This window comes from Polypterus senegalus, chromosome 8 (assembly GCF_016835505.1).
Source record: "Polypterus senegalus isolate Bchr_013 chromosome 8, ASM1683550v1, whole genome shotgun sequence".
Classification (NCBI taxonomy): domain Eukaryota; kingdom Metazoa; phylum Chordata; class Cladistia; order Polypteriformes; family Polypteridae; genus Polypterus; species Polypterus senegalus.
Genome location: NC_053161.1, coordinates 89,587,892 through 89,604,236, shown reverse-complemented (window position 1 = coordinate 89,604,236; position 16,345 = coordinate 89,587,892). Strand labels below are relative to the sequence as shown.

General features: G+C 38.9%; 1 protein-coding gene across 1 annotated transcript in view; it reads right to left on the bottom strand.

The window, feature by feature from the left end:
- Nucleotides 1–6,668, bottom strand: part of drd4-rs (dopamine receptor D4 related sequence) — a 129,828-nt gene extending 123,160 nt beyond the window's left edge. The window contains exon 1 of the mRNA XM_039761427.1: nt 6,234–6,668. The gene's annotated coding sequence lies outside the window, so the exon portion shown is untranslated. The remainder of the gene's footprint in view (nt 1–6,233) is intronic.
- Nucleotides 6,669–16,345: the final 9,677 nt, after the last annotated feature.

Below are 16,345 nucleotides of genomic sequence, written 5' to 3'. Positions count from 1 at the left end.
CTCTCACAAGGTCCTTCTTTTGAATGCTTTAAATTTTTAATGCTGCCAAATGCATAATCATCTTTTAAATCCATAGAACAAACCCACAAAATGGTGGCATCCACAATACGCAATTATAAAAAATGGTGTTGAGATGATGTCATATAAATAAAGATAAAAATATTAACATAGAAAATCCTAATTAATAATGTTTCGGAATCAAATAAATATAAACAAATTAATAACACCTTCCTGGCAGTCAACCTCCTCCTGTCTGTGGAAAACTATGGACGATTGTGAAATCTTCTAAACCAGGACCATCAATGTAGAAACAGCTCTCGTCAACTGTTGGACACATTGGTTTTCCTTTAACAGATATTTGCGAGGGGTGACACAATTCAGCCTCTCTCCTGCAATCCATTTCAGATTTGTATTTGCAAAGCAAGAGCTATGTTTGCTACACCAAACATAAATTATTTCTTGTCTTGTTCATGCCTTTTATAAACAACATATTAAGGTGTAGCCAGGTTTTGGAGAGTATAATGTTTAGGGACCTAAGAGAGGCAAAGGATTGTCCTTTTGACTACATCATATCATGTTGTAATTCATAGACGTCATGGTCTTCTCTTGGAAAAGTGTGTCTTGTTCTCCTCAGGGTAAGACAGAGTAGCTGCCTCAAATTCAGGTACGTTTAGGTATTCCTCAGAAGTGACAATAAAGTTAAAAAATATTATACTATTTCATGTTGCTATTTTCCTCACATAGCTTTCATTTCTGTGAAATTTTGAAAATTGTGTTTTGCTGTTTAGAATGGTGTGATTGCACAATGGAAGGAACTTCTTCCTCAGAGTTCTAGAAACTTGGCTTTGTTTACCAAACCCCATCACTATTTGTGTGGAATTTTCATTCTTTCCTCATGTCTATGCATATTTTCTCCAGGTAATGTGGTTTACCTGCACGTTCTAAAGCTTGTGTTTGTTTGGTTATTTGGTATCTCTAAACATAATCAGTATGTGTGTAGTTGTGTATATGAGTGTGACCTCCTGTGGATTGGTATTGAATTGAGATTTGCCTTGGGCCTGATGGTCAAGTGTCGTAAAATGTTTGGTTGTCTATCTTGGGGATATGGATGGTGAGGAGAACATCACTAGGAAGTGTAAAGAAACATGATGAACAAACACAAATAATGGAAGGAAAAAAAGCAGACCTATCTGTCCACTTAGTCTCTTGGAAGTTTACATTCTGTAACAAAATGGCTGGTAAACCAAAGTTTCGTAAGTGGAGGATTAAGAGATACCTATGTGGATCTCTGCAAGTTGTAATTCATTTTTTTTATAATATGGAGACCAAAAGTGTACACAGTATTTTAGATGAGGCTTCACTAGTGTGTAGCTGAAACAAATCATCCCTTGACCTTGTACTCTACACATTGTGCTATGTAACCTAACATGCGAGGAGTGTTCTTAATGGCTTACAGTATGTCTACTGCCTCAACAACTCTTATATCCGTCTCATAAGGAATACTTGCAAGTTTCCAATCTCCTGTTGTGTATTCAAATCTAACATTTTCACTTCCTATGTGTAGTATCTTATAATTTACCCAAAGTTGGGCCAAGTCTGAGTTCTGTCTAGGTCCACCTGTAATGATTTGGCTGATTTAATGTTATCTGTCCTTTTGCTAGTTTCATAATATGTGCAGAATTAACTGGCCTTTTTTTTCATATTTTTATGCATTTACATATATTGAAACAATCATCAACCTTGACAGTGACAGTTTAAGCCAATTTTGTACCCATCTACTCCCTGCATCTTGAACTCCCACTTCTTATAGTTCACAAGCCTGTCATGTGGGACCATATCAAAGGCCTTCTGAAAATCAAGATTAATAATATCATACTGTATGCACCTCTCTGACGGTAACCATTTGTTGTTTCCTCATAAAATTCCAGCATTTTATTTAAACATGATCTTCATTGTCTGGAAGCATATTGAGTGCTCACTAAAAACCTGTAATTGCCAAGTGATGTTTGATACTTTTCTTAATAATTGCTTGTATTAATATACCTGTGGTCTACAATTACCAGGATCAGCCCCTTTAAACTTCCTTTATAATGGGATGATATTTACAAGCATCCAGTCCTTACAAATTTCCCCAGGGTGCAGTGATTTGTGAAATATACAGTATGCATCAGGGGTTTATATATGTACTCATTAACCTCTTCAGGCACTCTTAAGATAAATGTTTTCTGCCCCCGTGATTTGTTAGATTTCAGGCACTGCTACATGACTGGATGTGAGTAGTTGTTAAATTCCAGAAACTTGCTGTATTCATTTCAGAATGCAGTTTATAAGGAGACAGGTAAGCAAGTCACCTCCGTGTAAAGCAAAAAATAAAAAATTATATTTGAGACAGAGCATCTCTTTAACTTTATCTTTCTGACACTTGTAGTTACAAAGTATTTTTAAGTCAAAGGCATAAAAAAATGCACTGCTGAGGACTCCTGACTAAAGCTGGCTTGTGGTATAGATTTCTCTAACAAATGTGTTAAAATTAGAGAAGTCATATAAGTAGCTTCCTAACTTCGTACAGTGGTCTCTAAATGTGGGCTTGGGGACCTCCTATGGTTGTAGGTTTTTGTCACAACCAGATAGTGATAATAATTAAATTAGCTAGTCTTTTTTCACATTCTTATTCTACATTCAGAAGGGCAGAGCAGTATGATTTTACATTTAAAAGACATTTAAAAATAATTCTATTTTTGCTATAGCTTTAAATGCTTAACTCAATTGTTGTTTTCTTTTTCTTTTGCACTTTTTTCGGTGTAATTTGCATCCTTCATTTTATCCCAATAATGACAAGCAGAGAAGACACCCAGGCAAACAACAGTGAACGACGAAAGGCTTCAGCTATTTCAGCATCAGCCCCACTAATTAGTAAAAATTGAATTAAATAACCAGAACACCTGGACTAACAGAATTAAAATCAGGATGAAAATATTGTTTAAAAAACCTAAATTATCCTTATTTAACTGCATAGTACATTTTAATAAAAATTACCAAACTTAGTTTTGTAATTTCTTCATTGACCACAAAACACAGAAAATGGGAGATAACAACTTAACTAGCCCTAGGAGTCCGATTAAAAACAGGAGTTGGTTGGAATAAAAACCTGAAGCCACAGTGGGTCCGCATGACTGATCTTGGGAACCACTGGATCAGAAAGAGCTGCCAACGTCAGAAACTACACCAGGTCTGCACCTGACAATGCATGAGCTCACCATGGGCCATACAAAGAAACTGAGGTAGGACCCTTAGCTGGAGAGCTCACAGTACGCCACACAGGAGAACTGAAAGTTTCAGCTCAAAAGTAGAAGGTCAGGAAGCTGCCATATACACCTAGCTCTTACAATGTAGCCAAGGGCATGGAGGTGGAAGGATCTGAGGGGCTACCAACATGAAAGGTAACATTTTAAGAATTGGGAACCATGGTCTGATTGAGGAGGTGAGTTGTACAATGGCATAGAGGAAGAGAAGCGTGATAAGGAAGACTTCGTGTAGTGTTAGCAAAAGACGGGTACGCCAGTCTGCACTTCCATCTGGTTATGCCTGGTGGATGACATAATTACTTTTTCCTGTTTATGTATTTTTTTTTTACTGTTATGGTTTAATCTTCTTTTTTGTATTATTTCTTTTTGGCATTCTAATTCCAGATTTATAGATCCCTCTATACAACTCTCTGTTTTAGAGATCCCTCTATAAAACACTTTTTCATTGATCATATATAAAATTCAATGGCATTCCCAGTAGCTGAAATAGGATTAGGCTCCCTGGGACTTTATAATGAGTAAAGGAGGACCAGAGAGTTGATGAACAGATATTTCTAGTAGTAACATATGGCAATCAAAGCAGAGTAAAAAGAATAATTTCTTCTGAACTGTAGACTACCATACATGTCAAGGACAGCGAAGAAAAATTGATCTGTTTCAGGTCAAGTCAAGCCTGATTTCAAACTGGAAAGATGTAGCAGTAAGCTTACACTAAAATATGTTGCTTTCACCATAAGAAAAGAAAGCTCACTATAAAAAGAACCAAGCTTTGGACAAGTTAAAATTAAGGACTAATAGAGACATCAAACAAGATTACCATGAAAAAAGTGAACTGCATCTTGAATAACAGAAAAATATTGTCATCAACAGAAAATATTATTTCTACTGTCTAATGGTTCACCTTGAGTCAGAAATTATTAAAAGAAGGATACTGTAAGAGTATCTTGTTGCGCAAACTGAAAGAAATACATTTTTTAACTACACTATGAACATAAGAACATATACTCTGTACTACTGTTTATATTTTATGCTGTATGGCCAACTTTTCTAACTGGTTTATATACAGTAAATATGAAATAAATAGAACATTTCTAGCCATCCATCCATGTTCGTTACACACTTATCCAGGGCAGGTTTGCAGGGCAGATGGAGCCCATCCCATCAATCATCAGGCGCAAGATAGGAACAACACCTGGAAAGGGTGCCAGCCCATCACAGGGGAACACACATACCAGGGTCGTCTAACATGCATGTCTCTTTGGACTGTGGGAGAAAATTGCAGCAACCAGAGAAACCTCTCACTAACATCAGAAGAACATGCAAACCTCACACAGGGAGTACCCAGGCATGAACCCCAGTCTCCTTACTGCTCCACTGTGCCACCCATGTACTTTTTATCACTCGTATTGAATGTATTATGTATGTTATCTTTTGTTTTGTTGGACACACTGGAAAGAGGAATCTGCTAAAAAAAGAATAATAAACTCAATTAAGCTCTGGGAGAAAACAAGGTCTGGTTCAGGGTGCAAGCCACCTTTACAAAATATGTATAAGCAGAGGAGTATTAATATTAATCATGGCTGTTAGCATAGAAGATGCACACACTACTGCTGCACTTATTAAAATAAAAACGATCATCTAGACATTCTAATAGGTGAATTATTATGCACATGATACATTTTGTGAAAATTTTAAAACAATTATAAAATTACTGCTATAATAATAACAATAATAAAATTATATTTTATTTATATTTCACATTTCTCTAATGTACAGTAACTCTTAATAAGATAAAAAGTGCACTCAATCTAATTCAATTATTTATTCGATCGTGTATTCAATCATGCATTCATTCCAGTCTTTGCAGCAGGTTTTTGTGTTTTTAACCTTTTTAGCAACCATAAATGAATTTGTGAATGTCAGTCAGTCAGTCAGTCAATATCCAACCCACTATATCCTAACACAGGGTCACGGGGGTCTGCTGGAGCCAATCCCAGCCTACACAGGGCACAAGGCAGGAACAAATCCCCGGGCAGGGCACACACGCACACCCACATACCAAGGACAATTTAGGATCACCAATGTACCTAACCTGCATGTCTTTGGACTGTGGGAGGAAACCCACGCAGACACAGGCAAACCCAAGTCTTCTTATTGCGAGGCAGCAGTTCTACCACTGCGCCACCATGCCACCCATGTGTGAATGTTTTAAGGGATATTTAATGCCAGATTTTGATTCTGCCTGTATCAAGAATAATTAATTGCAGCATCATTTAGCAGAAGTTCAGTGCAACCTTTCCTTGTTCTTACACCTATAGCAATATTGTATAAAGAAAATGTATACTGTAGTGAAACATTCATTTACTGTTGATTAGTACAAAATAGATTTAGGTTACAAGTGTTTCACAAAGGTAATGTTTTAACCACTGCAGTACACTGGTCACCACGTTTTTTTATAGGTTTGCAACTCTTTTTATGTACAGCGATAAATATAACAGATTTACAAATCTTTCCCTATAATCATGAGGTTCAAGCCTGATTTAATATGTTGCAGTCATAAGTGATTACTTTGAGTAATACTCTTTAAAATCAATCCTCTAACGGTTACAACAAGCACACTGGAAGATTAACAAATACAGTACATGACTCAAGTTGTTCTAAAAATGTTTAACAGAACAACTGGATGTTCAGAATTGGATGAGCCTTTCATACTGTGGTACAGCTGTTCCTAAGGTCAGGCATTCTTCATAATTCAGATTTATCTGTGCTCCTAACCCTTTTTACTTTGTTCTATATTATGTTGTTTGCACTTTTTATAGGTACAGTCACAGCAAAATAAAACTTGTTGCACACTACACAGGTCTCTGAAAATATTTCACTGTTTGCTAACACTCAATTGATAGAAGGAGAAAAAGGAAGGCAACTTACCAGTCCATCTAGGTTTTCTTCATTTGCTTCAGGAAACAGACCCTGATTATAAAGAAAAAATCCTTCTGTCCGCCTGTGTGGTCAGTGTCTTGATGTAATAGCACCCCTTTCTAACTTTTCACTTGTTTTCCTTCAATTTGGCTTTTGATCCATTCACAAGCAGACTATATACTGATGTCATATTCCCCTGAATCCTAAATCAAAAATGATGCTTATTCCATTTGTCTAAACAACAATGTATCCAGTGTTGAACTTTTTTTTATTCTCTAGTAGAGCCCAACCAAGTTAATAAAATCAGTGAGATTTGCAGCTTTCATTTGTATTACTTTCGCATGGTGCTGAGAGTTCCATTCCTTTTCCCTCAGGTCATGTTTCCTCTGATATTATTGACAACTGAGCGATGTTAGTGTTTCATGTGCTTCTAGCCTCTCTGCCTCTCTCTCTCTCTGTCTCTAAACATCCGCTCTCTTTTCTCCTTGAATGATAAGTACCATCTCATATGCAAAATTCCTCCCAATGCTAGCAGCTGCTGGGATTGGCTATGCACCAGACACAGCCTTTACATTCTCTGAGGGTTCTTAAAGAGATCTTACGCTTTTTTATCACCATACTACACTTTAGAAGGAGCTTTCACTTGTTTCTGATGTGAAAGCAAATTACACTTTGTATGCCTTACCTGCCAGGAGTGAGGATTATTTGGCAATGTGAAAGGTATACCTTTTCTTTAACATAATACTGGAATCTTAAAGTATTCAAAGGAAAATAAATAATTCAGTTAACTAATTAAATTATAAGCAAACTGAAATGTGACAAATCTGCTGAATTAATAGGTTTACAACATTAGACATGTGAATACTGCATTGATAATGAGGGATTGTCTGGTTTGCATAGAGCTGCCAAGAAGCAATGGAAATATCTCAGAATGACCTTCAGAAGAAAACCCATAATGTGGTGATTCTAGTTAATATTCTAGTTTAGAAGAAGGGCACCTCTAGGGGGTGGTAAGCAATAACAGCATTCCAGGTGATCCAGAAGAACAGGTGGGCTCACCTGCACTGTCTCCTGGAAGAAAATATACAATAGGCAATGAGAACACTAGAGGGCAGGAAATCCAGCAGGAATGCAGATGCTCCTTATAGAGTTAAAGAGATGATGTAGTGGTTGTCCGAATATGGGATGACATATGGCTCCAGGCGAAACTTGATCAACGTTTTAAAAGTACAAACTAACATTTGGCCAATAATATCTTTGGAAATCTTTAATGCTTAATTAAAGGTATTTTGCTAAAGTTAGGTGAACAGGAATTTGCAGAATATGTTGGGCTTAATGGCTTACTTTTGCTAAAACTTTATTTGTGTTGTGTGTGTGTTTTTTTTTAATAAGCCTCTAGCCTATTATGTGGTGGGACACAATTACCATGTAAAAGGAATTAAACTTTTTGTCCCTTTCAAGGTGAGCAGCTACCTCTTTACCTCATGCCACCTTCTGCATTCGGCCTTTGTAGGGTCGCTCTTTGTATACGTGGATGTTTTGAATCCCAAATAAATGTGGTTATGGTTGAATCTAATTTCTTAAAGAACGATTTAATGATGTTTTGAAATAAAAAGAGAAGTTTATGGAGGATATTCATCTTAACAATGTTATTTCTTCCAGCTAAAGTGAGATGAAGGGTTGACCATCTATGCAAGTTTTGCTTGATTTTTTCCATACAGACAGCAAAATTTTGTTGATAAAGAGCTTTATGTTTACTTGTGATGTTTACCCCTAGATATTTAAACTGATCAGCGATGATGAAAGGGAAGGTGTCTAATCTAATATTGTGTGCTTGAGAATTCACTGGAGAGAGCACACTTTTAGTCAAATTAATCCAGAGATCAGAAATCTTTTGAAATTATGTTATTGCTGTTAGGACTGCAGGCACAGTATTTTGTGGGTCTGGTATATACAGTATCATATCATCTGCATATAGAGAAATTTCCTTCTCTGATAATCCCCTTTATCTCATAAGCATTTTGACAGTGTACTGCCAATGGCTCAAAGGCAATTGCAAAACGTAGTGGTGACAATGTGCATCCTTGTCTGGTACCACATTCTAGTTTAAAGTAGTCTGAATTAATGTTGTTAATACAAACTGAAGCTTCTGGATTGGTATACAGTAGTTTGATCCATGCACAAATGTTTGGGCCAAACCCAAATTTCTCCAATATAGTGAAAAGGTAGTTCCATTCAATCATATCAAATGCTTTTTCTGCATCCAAGAATAATAAAATGTTTGACTTTGCGGGAGAGTATATTACATTAAACAGACCTCGAAGATTGGAAGCTAAATGTCCGCCTTTAACAAATCCAGTTTGATCTTGTGATATTACTGAAGGCAGCACTTTCTCTGTCCTTCTAGCTAGGACTTTGGAGAGTATCTTAACATCATTACTCAGAAGTGAAATTGGTCTGTATGATGCACATTGTAATACATCCTTATTTTGTTTAGGAAAGACGGTGATTAATGCTTGACGAAAAGTTGTCTCTAGCTTCTCTGAATGTTGCTAATATAGGGGAGCTAGCTGAGTGGAGAACTTCTTATAAAATTTGGCAGGGTAGCCATCAGGGCCTGCTGCTTTCCCACTCTGAAGTGACTTTATAGCATCTAATAATTCTGATAGTGCCAACGGTTTATCCAATTCCTCTGCACTAAGAGTATCTATTTGTGGTATCTCCAATGCATCCAGAAATGCATTAGATTGTGTCTTGTCTTCTTTACACTTAGTAGAATATAAGGATTTATAGTAATCTCTAAATGTGTGCATTATATTTTTATGGTCAATGATTATGTCTCCGTTTGTGTTGGTAATTGCTGGGATTGCATTGCGAACTTCTTGCTTGTGGATTTGTTGAGCTAAAAGCTTATTAGCTTTCTCTCCATGTTCATAGTAATGATGTCTTGATTTAAAAATGAGGTGTTCAGTTTCTTTAGTTGTCAAGAGGCTGAGTTCTGAATGCAGAGCCTGCCTTTTCCTATCAGGAGCATCACTTGGACAGCTGGCATGTTCTTGATCTATTCTAGTAATTTCGTTGGTTAGCTTTGATACCTGCTTGGTTTCCAATTTATATCTGTGGGACAAATATGAGATAATCTGTCCTCTTAAGAAGGCCTTCAGGATTTCCCAGAGTATTCCTGCAGAGACCTCTGAGGATATATTTGTCTCTAGAAAAAAACTGATTTGTTTTGACATAAATTCTGTAAAGTTCTCATCTGCTAATAAAAGTGGGTTAAGATGCCATCTGCGAGATAAAAATGTGGGGCATAATGATTTTATCTCCAAGATCAGAGGGGCATGGTCGGGAATAACAATAGCGTCATACTTGCAAGATTTAATCATAGGCAAGAAATGGTTATCTACAAAAAAATAATCAATTCTTGAGTAGGCAACGATGCACTGGTGAGTAGAAGGAATATGTTCTTGAATTTGGGTTTAGAAATCTCCAGGGGTCTGATAAGCTGTGGTCAGTTACAAATTGTGTAATTGTCTTTGCAGTGTTAGATGTCATCGTCCCTGTGACAAAAGACCTATCTAGGTATGGACGGGGCCGGCTCTACGCTGGGACAAGGGGGGGCAATGCCCCCTTAAACAAACATCCTGCCTCCTTAAATCAAACCTTTAGAAGCTGAGAGACAAAATAATAGATTACCCACAAACTGAATATGGACAAGATTTACTACAGTAGCTGAAAAATCCACTGGAAAAGGCACAAATGAGATGATAGGTTTCACCTCTTGATCGCTCTTTCCCTCCGTGCACTGTTTGTCCGCAGCTCACACGGCACTCCGCAGAGATCCCCCACTCACCCCCCCCCCCAGCTAAACATCCAATCACTGTTAGTATGCAAATGACCCGGTGTCAGGTTTCTCAGTAGGCAGGGCTGCGCAACAGCGGCAGGCTTTGAGGAAGCAGGAAATCTCTGTTGTCAAAGTCATAGCGACTCGTGAGATAATTAACAACAACTAAAAAATACATTTATATTTGTACAGTCAATGGGGGACTAGTCCATTGTTCTTCTCACAGTTTCAGTCTGGTAGAGAAGCTTTTCTTTCTCGATCCCACAAGCACCACTGCTGCTGCATAGAGCTGACTGGAGGACCCGTGTCTGTCTGTCAGACCCCGACACAAAGCCCCGCCCCAGCTTTCAACTCTGCACTCAACAGTTTTCTCGTTTCGTATACTGATGAAATCACAGCGATTTTAGTAAAGCTTAATTACTTTCCTCCCCAGCTTCCAGCAGTTCACAAAGGGAAAGTTAATGCTGTGAGATGCATCCTTTTTCCCAAGCTTTTAAAAAGTGTGACGCTGCCCCTGGCTGTACCAATAGCAGTAGCAATGATCAGAGACAGCAACTAGCATGTCTACTCCTGTGGCATCAACAGGCACTGCTTCTCCTGTAAAGCAACCCGCTCAGCTACCCAGTGAGTTAAATGGCAATACACCATCCCAGTCAATACTAGGTAGTTACCCCAAACGTGTATTTGGTGGTACAATATTAAGATCATTCAATCCTGCCTGGTACCGCACACGGCCATGGCTGGAGTACTCTGTTGTGTGGGACGCATGCTTCTGTTTCCCATGTCGGAAATATGGCAGCACTGTTAATGAGAGGGATGTAGTTTTTTTACTTTAACTGGTTTTAACAACTGGAAAGCAGCACTTGATCGAGACAAGGGGCTACAGAGGCATGTGTCCAGCCACAGCCATGTGCATGCTTCAACCATCTGGACTGAGCATAAAAGCAGAGAGGCCACGGGGGAGACTGTGGATTCAATGTTGGTTGGTAAAACACAACTTGAAAAAAACCATTATTATGTCAAGAGTATTGGTAGTGCTATAAGGTTTCTCTGTGTAAATGAGTTGGGGCTCCATGGGACTGCAGAAACCTTGAGACATGATGCAGCGGGTAATGATGGCGACATTGCTTCAGGTATTTTTCTAAAACTGATGGAATATACCTTAGAGAAGGATGAGAAGCTAGCAAGCATTGCTAAGGCTGTCACATAAAATGCAAAATGCACATCTAAGTAGGGCTGTTCGATATAACGATATATATCGGATGACAATATGAAAACGTCTATCGCTGCACATTACGCTATCGTTTGTTTCGTGGTGTCGCAAAATAAACTGTTTACGGCAATATTTTTTTCACTGTTTTGATGGCCACCACGTGGATGCAGACACACTAGCATGGCTGATGAAGACGAGGCAACACCAGGTAGCTCCACACAGAAGGACCTTGTTCCTAAACGAGGGGCTACCTCCGTAGTATGGAGATGGTTTGGATTTGAAGAGTCTGACACGGACCAGAAAACGGTACTGTGCAAATTATGCTGCAAACCGATCGCAGACTCCAACACGACAAACCTCTTCTACCACCTCCGCAAAAAGCACGTGAGCGAGCATGCAGAGAGTTTACAACTGAGAGGCAAAAAAGAGCCGTCAGGTGCTCAAAATACACCACGGACTCAAACCTTAGAACAGGCTTTTGCCCATGGGACGGCTTATAAGAAAGACTCGCGAAGATGGAAGGACATAACAGCGGCCATTACAACTTACATGTGCAAAGATATGGTCCCCTTTTACACCGTTGAAAAGAGGGGTTTCGCGCATTAATAAAACTGCTCGACTCCAGGTACATAATTCCCGGCCGAAAACATTTCACACAAGTTGAGTTGCCTCGTTTATATTACGAGGGTAGGGCCAAAGTAGAGGATGAAGTCCACAACACTACATACTACGCTGCAACAACGGATATGTGGACGAGCCGCACAATGCATCCTTATATGAGCTTGACAGTGCATTTCATCCGAGACTGGACACTCTACAGTCGATGTCTGCAGACAAGTCATTTTCCTGATGATCATACAGGAGAAATGATAGCCAGAGGCCTCAGGGAAGCTCTTGAGTCGTGGGGACTGCATGAGGATCGTCTAGTGTGTGTCACTACGGATAATGCTGCAAACAACATCCTTGCCCTTCAGCTGAATGAGTGGACATGCTTACAGTGTTTTGGTCACTGTCTCCACCTAGCCATTGTTAAGTGTCTAAATGCAAAATCATATTTCAGTAATAATAAACAATAGCAGGCCACGTAGGATATTACAGTTGTAAAGGTACTATTTAAACGAGCATGTTAAAAGCTTGGAAGATTAATTGCTACCAAAACAATTTGCTTAAGGCATAATTTTCCCTGCAGCGTTTGCTGTCAGCGTTAATCTTGTTAAAATGACGTTTACGCCACAACTGCATTAACACGGCAAATCTCCGTTAACGAGTTACCGCGGATCGCCCTGTGCTTGGGGCTGGACGGCATCAACACGTTAGCGCCGTCCAGTCCCATGCACGGGGCGATCAGCTGTAACTCATTAACGGAGATTTGCCACACTACGATGTGCAAATTAACATTTTACTAGAATGTAGCCTAAAAAATGTTACTTCTGCCTTAAAGTGTAACCGATAAATATATGTATCTTACATTTTTTTTACACAGAGAGGAATTTGAAACTACCTCAGGTGGAATGAGCAGTTGGTGTCTGCAAGTGATTGGTGAGTGCCTTTTCCAATTCATGGAAAAGACGACGTGAACTGGCCAAGGTTCAAGCAGAATTGGGCTTACCTGCTCACCAGCTTATCACAGACACCCCTACCAGGTGGGGCTCCTTACAAAATATGATTAACAGAGTTATAGAGCAATAGAAAGCGCTCTCATAGGTTCTCCGTGCAGACAAAAAAACAAGACATCTAGTCCTAACATGGCAGGACATGGATGTTCTTGAATCCTTGAAAAAAGCACTGAGTCCTCTCACGGAATTTACGGATGCTTTATCTGGGGAGCATTATACCAGTGTGTCATACTTGACAGCAGTCCTCCATCTTTTTAACACTCAAGTGCTTAAGCCTCAGGATGACGACACACAGCTGACCACCACCATCAAAGAGGGCATCCTGAATTATTTAAATGACAAATATGATGACCAAACCACAGAGGAGCTGCTTGACATAGCCTCCTTTGTTGACCCTCATTTCAAAACAACATATATTAAAGAGGAGAAGGTTGCGAACATCAAGACCAGAGTTATGTCAGAGCTGGAGAACCTGGTGGCTGAACAGACGGCATCAGCAGAGGCAGCCCCCCTTCCATCAGCTGGAGCTTCTAAAGATGATCCAGAGGTTTGTGCTAAGAGGCAAAGGAAGAGTTTGAGCAGCTACTTTAAAAAAACAACGCAATGTCAAACAGCCCCTCTGTCAACTAGAGATTCAGTTGAAAAGGAGCTCAATCAATATCTCCGAACCTTGGAAGCTTGCCCAGAAACAAACCCTCTGGATTGGTGGAAGCAGCATGAGGCACATTTCCCACTATTGGCTAAGCTGGCTGAAAAATACCTGTGTATTCCTGCCACAAGTGCACCCTCAGAGCGGGCATTCAGTACAAGTGGAAACACTGTAACATGCCTAAGGTCTGCACTTAAACCAGAAAGAGTTGACCAACTTGTATTCCTGGCTCTCAACCTTTAAAGGCAATTCCCTGAGATTCAGCAAGATGGGGCAAACGTTTTGAAGCACTGTTTTGCCAAGTTAATTTTTGTATGCTGTAATTCCTTCTTGGAATGTATTGTTTGCTTGTTATAGGTTTTATATATATTTTTTTTTATCAACCTCAGTTTGCTGCTATAGTTTAAGCGTGAAAAAAAAACATGTTTACATTTTGGGTTTTATACACTAATGTATATGACAGGCCTGTTATTTTCATATAATGCTAAAATGCAAACCTGGAAATTTCTTTTATTTATATATTTAATATATTTTTGTCGTAAGCCTTATTGCTGCTACAGTTTGAAGTACAATGTTTACATTTGGTTTTGACAGTTAATGTTAGACTTGTATTTATTTTGTTTAAAGGGTTTATTGGCCTTATATAGTTTAGTTGTTAGTGCTTTGATCCTTTAATATTTAATATATGTTGTGAGAGTTATTGCTGCTACAGTTCACATTTTGTTTATGTCAGGCATTTTATATAGCAGTATTTTATACTGGGCCTTTAGTAATTTGTTTTTGAAAAGTGTTTTATATTTGATACATTAACATTTTATGTTTACATTCTAAGTCAAACATTTGCTCAAATGTTCTAAATAAAAGAACAGAAATAATTACAAGTTGAGTACTTCTCATTTTTGATTTTTTTAATTTAAATGAAAAAAAGGAGTGGTGATTATAAAAACTATTCACTGAATACAAAGAAAATGTACTATATCGTGATATCGGGATATGAAATGAAATATCGGGATATAAGATTTTGGTCATATCGCACAGCCCTACATCTAAGGATATCCAAAATGAAATTATCCAAACACTGGCTGACATGGTGCTTGGAAAGGTCAGGAAAAAATATGAAAGTGCTGATTCTGCAGGGTTTTGCCTCAAAAGTGATGGGACCAGTGATAGGTGCAATGTGGAAAATATGTCTGTGATAATACGGTTTGTCAGAAATTCCATGCCAGAGGAGCATCTTATTGGGTTGCTCGACTTGCAATAACTTAATGCAGAGTACATCACCTCTGAGATACTGTTACACCTTTGTGTTGCTGGCTACAGTGCTGACAGTATACTTAACCAGTGTGATGAGTGGGGTTAGAGGGGGTGTACAAGCTCTGCTCCAAAAGAAGCTTGACAGATATGTCCCATATTTCCACTGCTACAACCACCAACTGCAGTTAATGGTTCTGCATGCAGAGTGAGCCGTGTGCAAAAAGATTTTTTAGCCTATCTAGTTCACTCTACAACTTTTTTCACTACCACTATATGCTCAATAAACATGATGCACCTTGTCTAAAAAGGCTGCTTGAGATCAAATGAACAAGTCACTATGAGGTGAGGTGACAAGGTGCACTGTGGACAATCAAGAACAAATCCTTAGTATCCTATCTGAGATGACAGAGGAGGACGATGCTGCAGTTGACCTGTGCACCGAGGCATGAGGTCTGCTATGCCAAATTAAGAGGCATCACTTCTTTGAGATTGGAAAGTTCTAGTGCGGGTGCTTGGTGTCTTGAAACCAGCAAATGCTATTCTACGGTCTCAGTCACTTGATCTGTGCAGTGCTTCTGAGGTTGTTAGTGAAGCACGGGACTCCTTAAAAAACATCCATGAGAATGACTGTTGGGGAGTGTCATCTCCTGCTGAGGATGAGTCACATCCAACAAAGAGAAGGAGAACAATGAGTAAACACCTCACCTCAAAGTGTTGTGCTCTCAACTTTGGGCCATACAGACTCTGGTGACCCTACCATTTCCCCCCATCAGTCTCTGAAAAGATCCCTGCTCAAAATCCTTGACAGGGCCATATAAGAAATGGAAACAAAATTTTCACACAAGAATATTGACCTGATGAGAGCCACATCTAGTCTTGCACCCAAATCTAGTGCATTTCTAGATCCCATCCTGTTGCACCCTCTGGCTGTGATGGCTGGCACTGTAGCAGATGTTGTAAGTCTGAAAATTGAAGTTCTTGTTGCAAAACAGATGCTGCTCAAAAATGTTCAAAGGAAACAGACCTGTCCACTGTGTGTAAACTCCTGAGCTGTATAAATTGTATGTAACAGCCCTGGTCATTGGTGTGTCTTCAGCATCGTGTGAGAGTTCCTTCTCCACTTTGTCACGGGTCCTAACCCCCTATCGTCACACCATGTTACATAAAAGAAAGAGGAATTTGGTGATCTTGGCCCATGAGAAGTCCATAACAAATAACTTGGATGTGGATGAATTTGGAAGAGTGTTTGCAAAGGGAAACAGGAGACTGTTTTTGTAGAGTGGATTGAGGAGAAAGGAGAGTGGAGCTGTTCAGTTGCAAACAGAGAGTTCAGTTGCTTGCAAAACAAACAAGCTTAAAACAAGATAAAAAGACAAAAAAAGAAGAAAAAAGTTCAAATGTTCTGTTCTAAATCTGTTGTGTTCTACAAATTAGTTTGAGAATTGTAGGAAAAGACATGGTGAATCTTTTTTTTTAAATTACTATGCCAACCCTTTTTAGTTTTGTAAATATTGGCTATATTGAGAGGTCTTATTTTATTCTTAC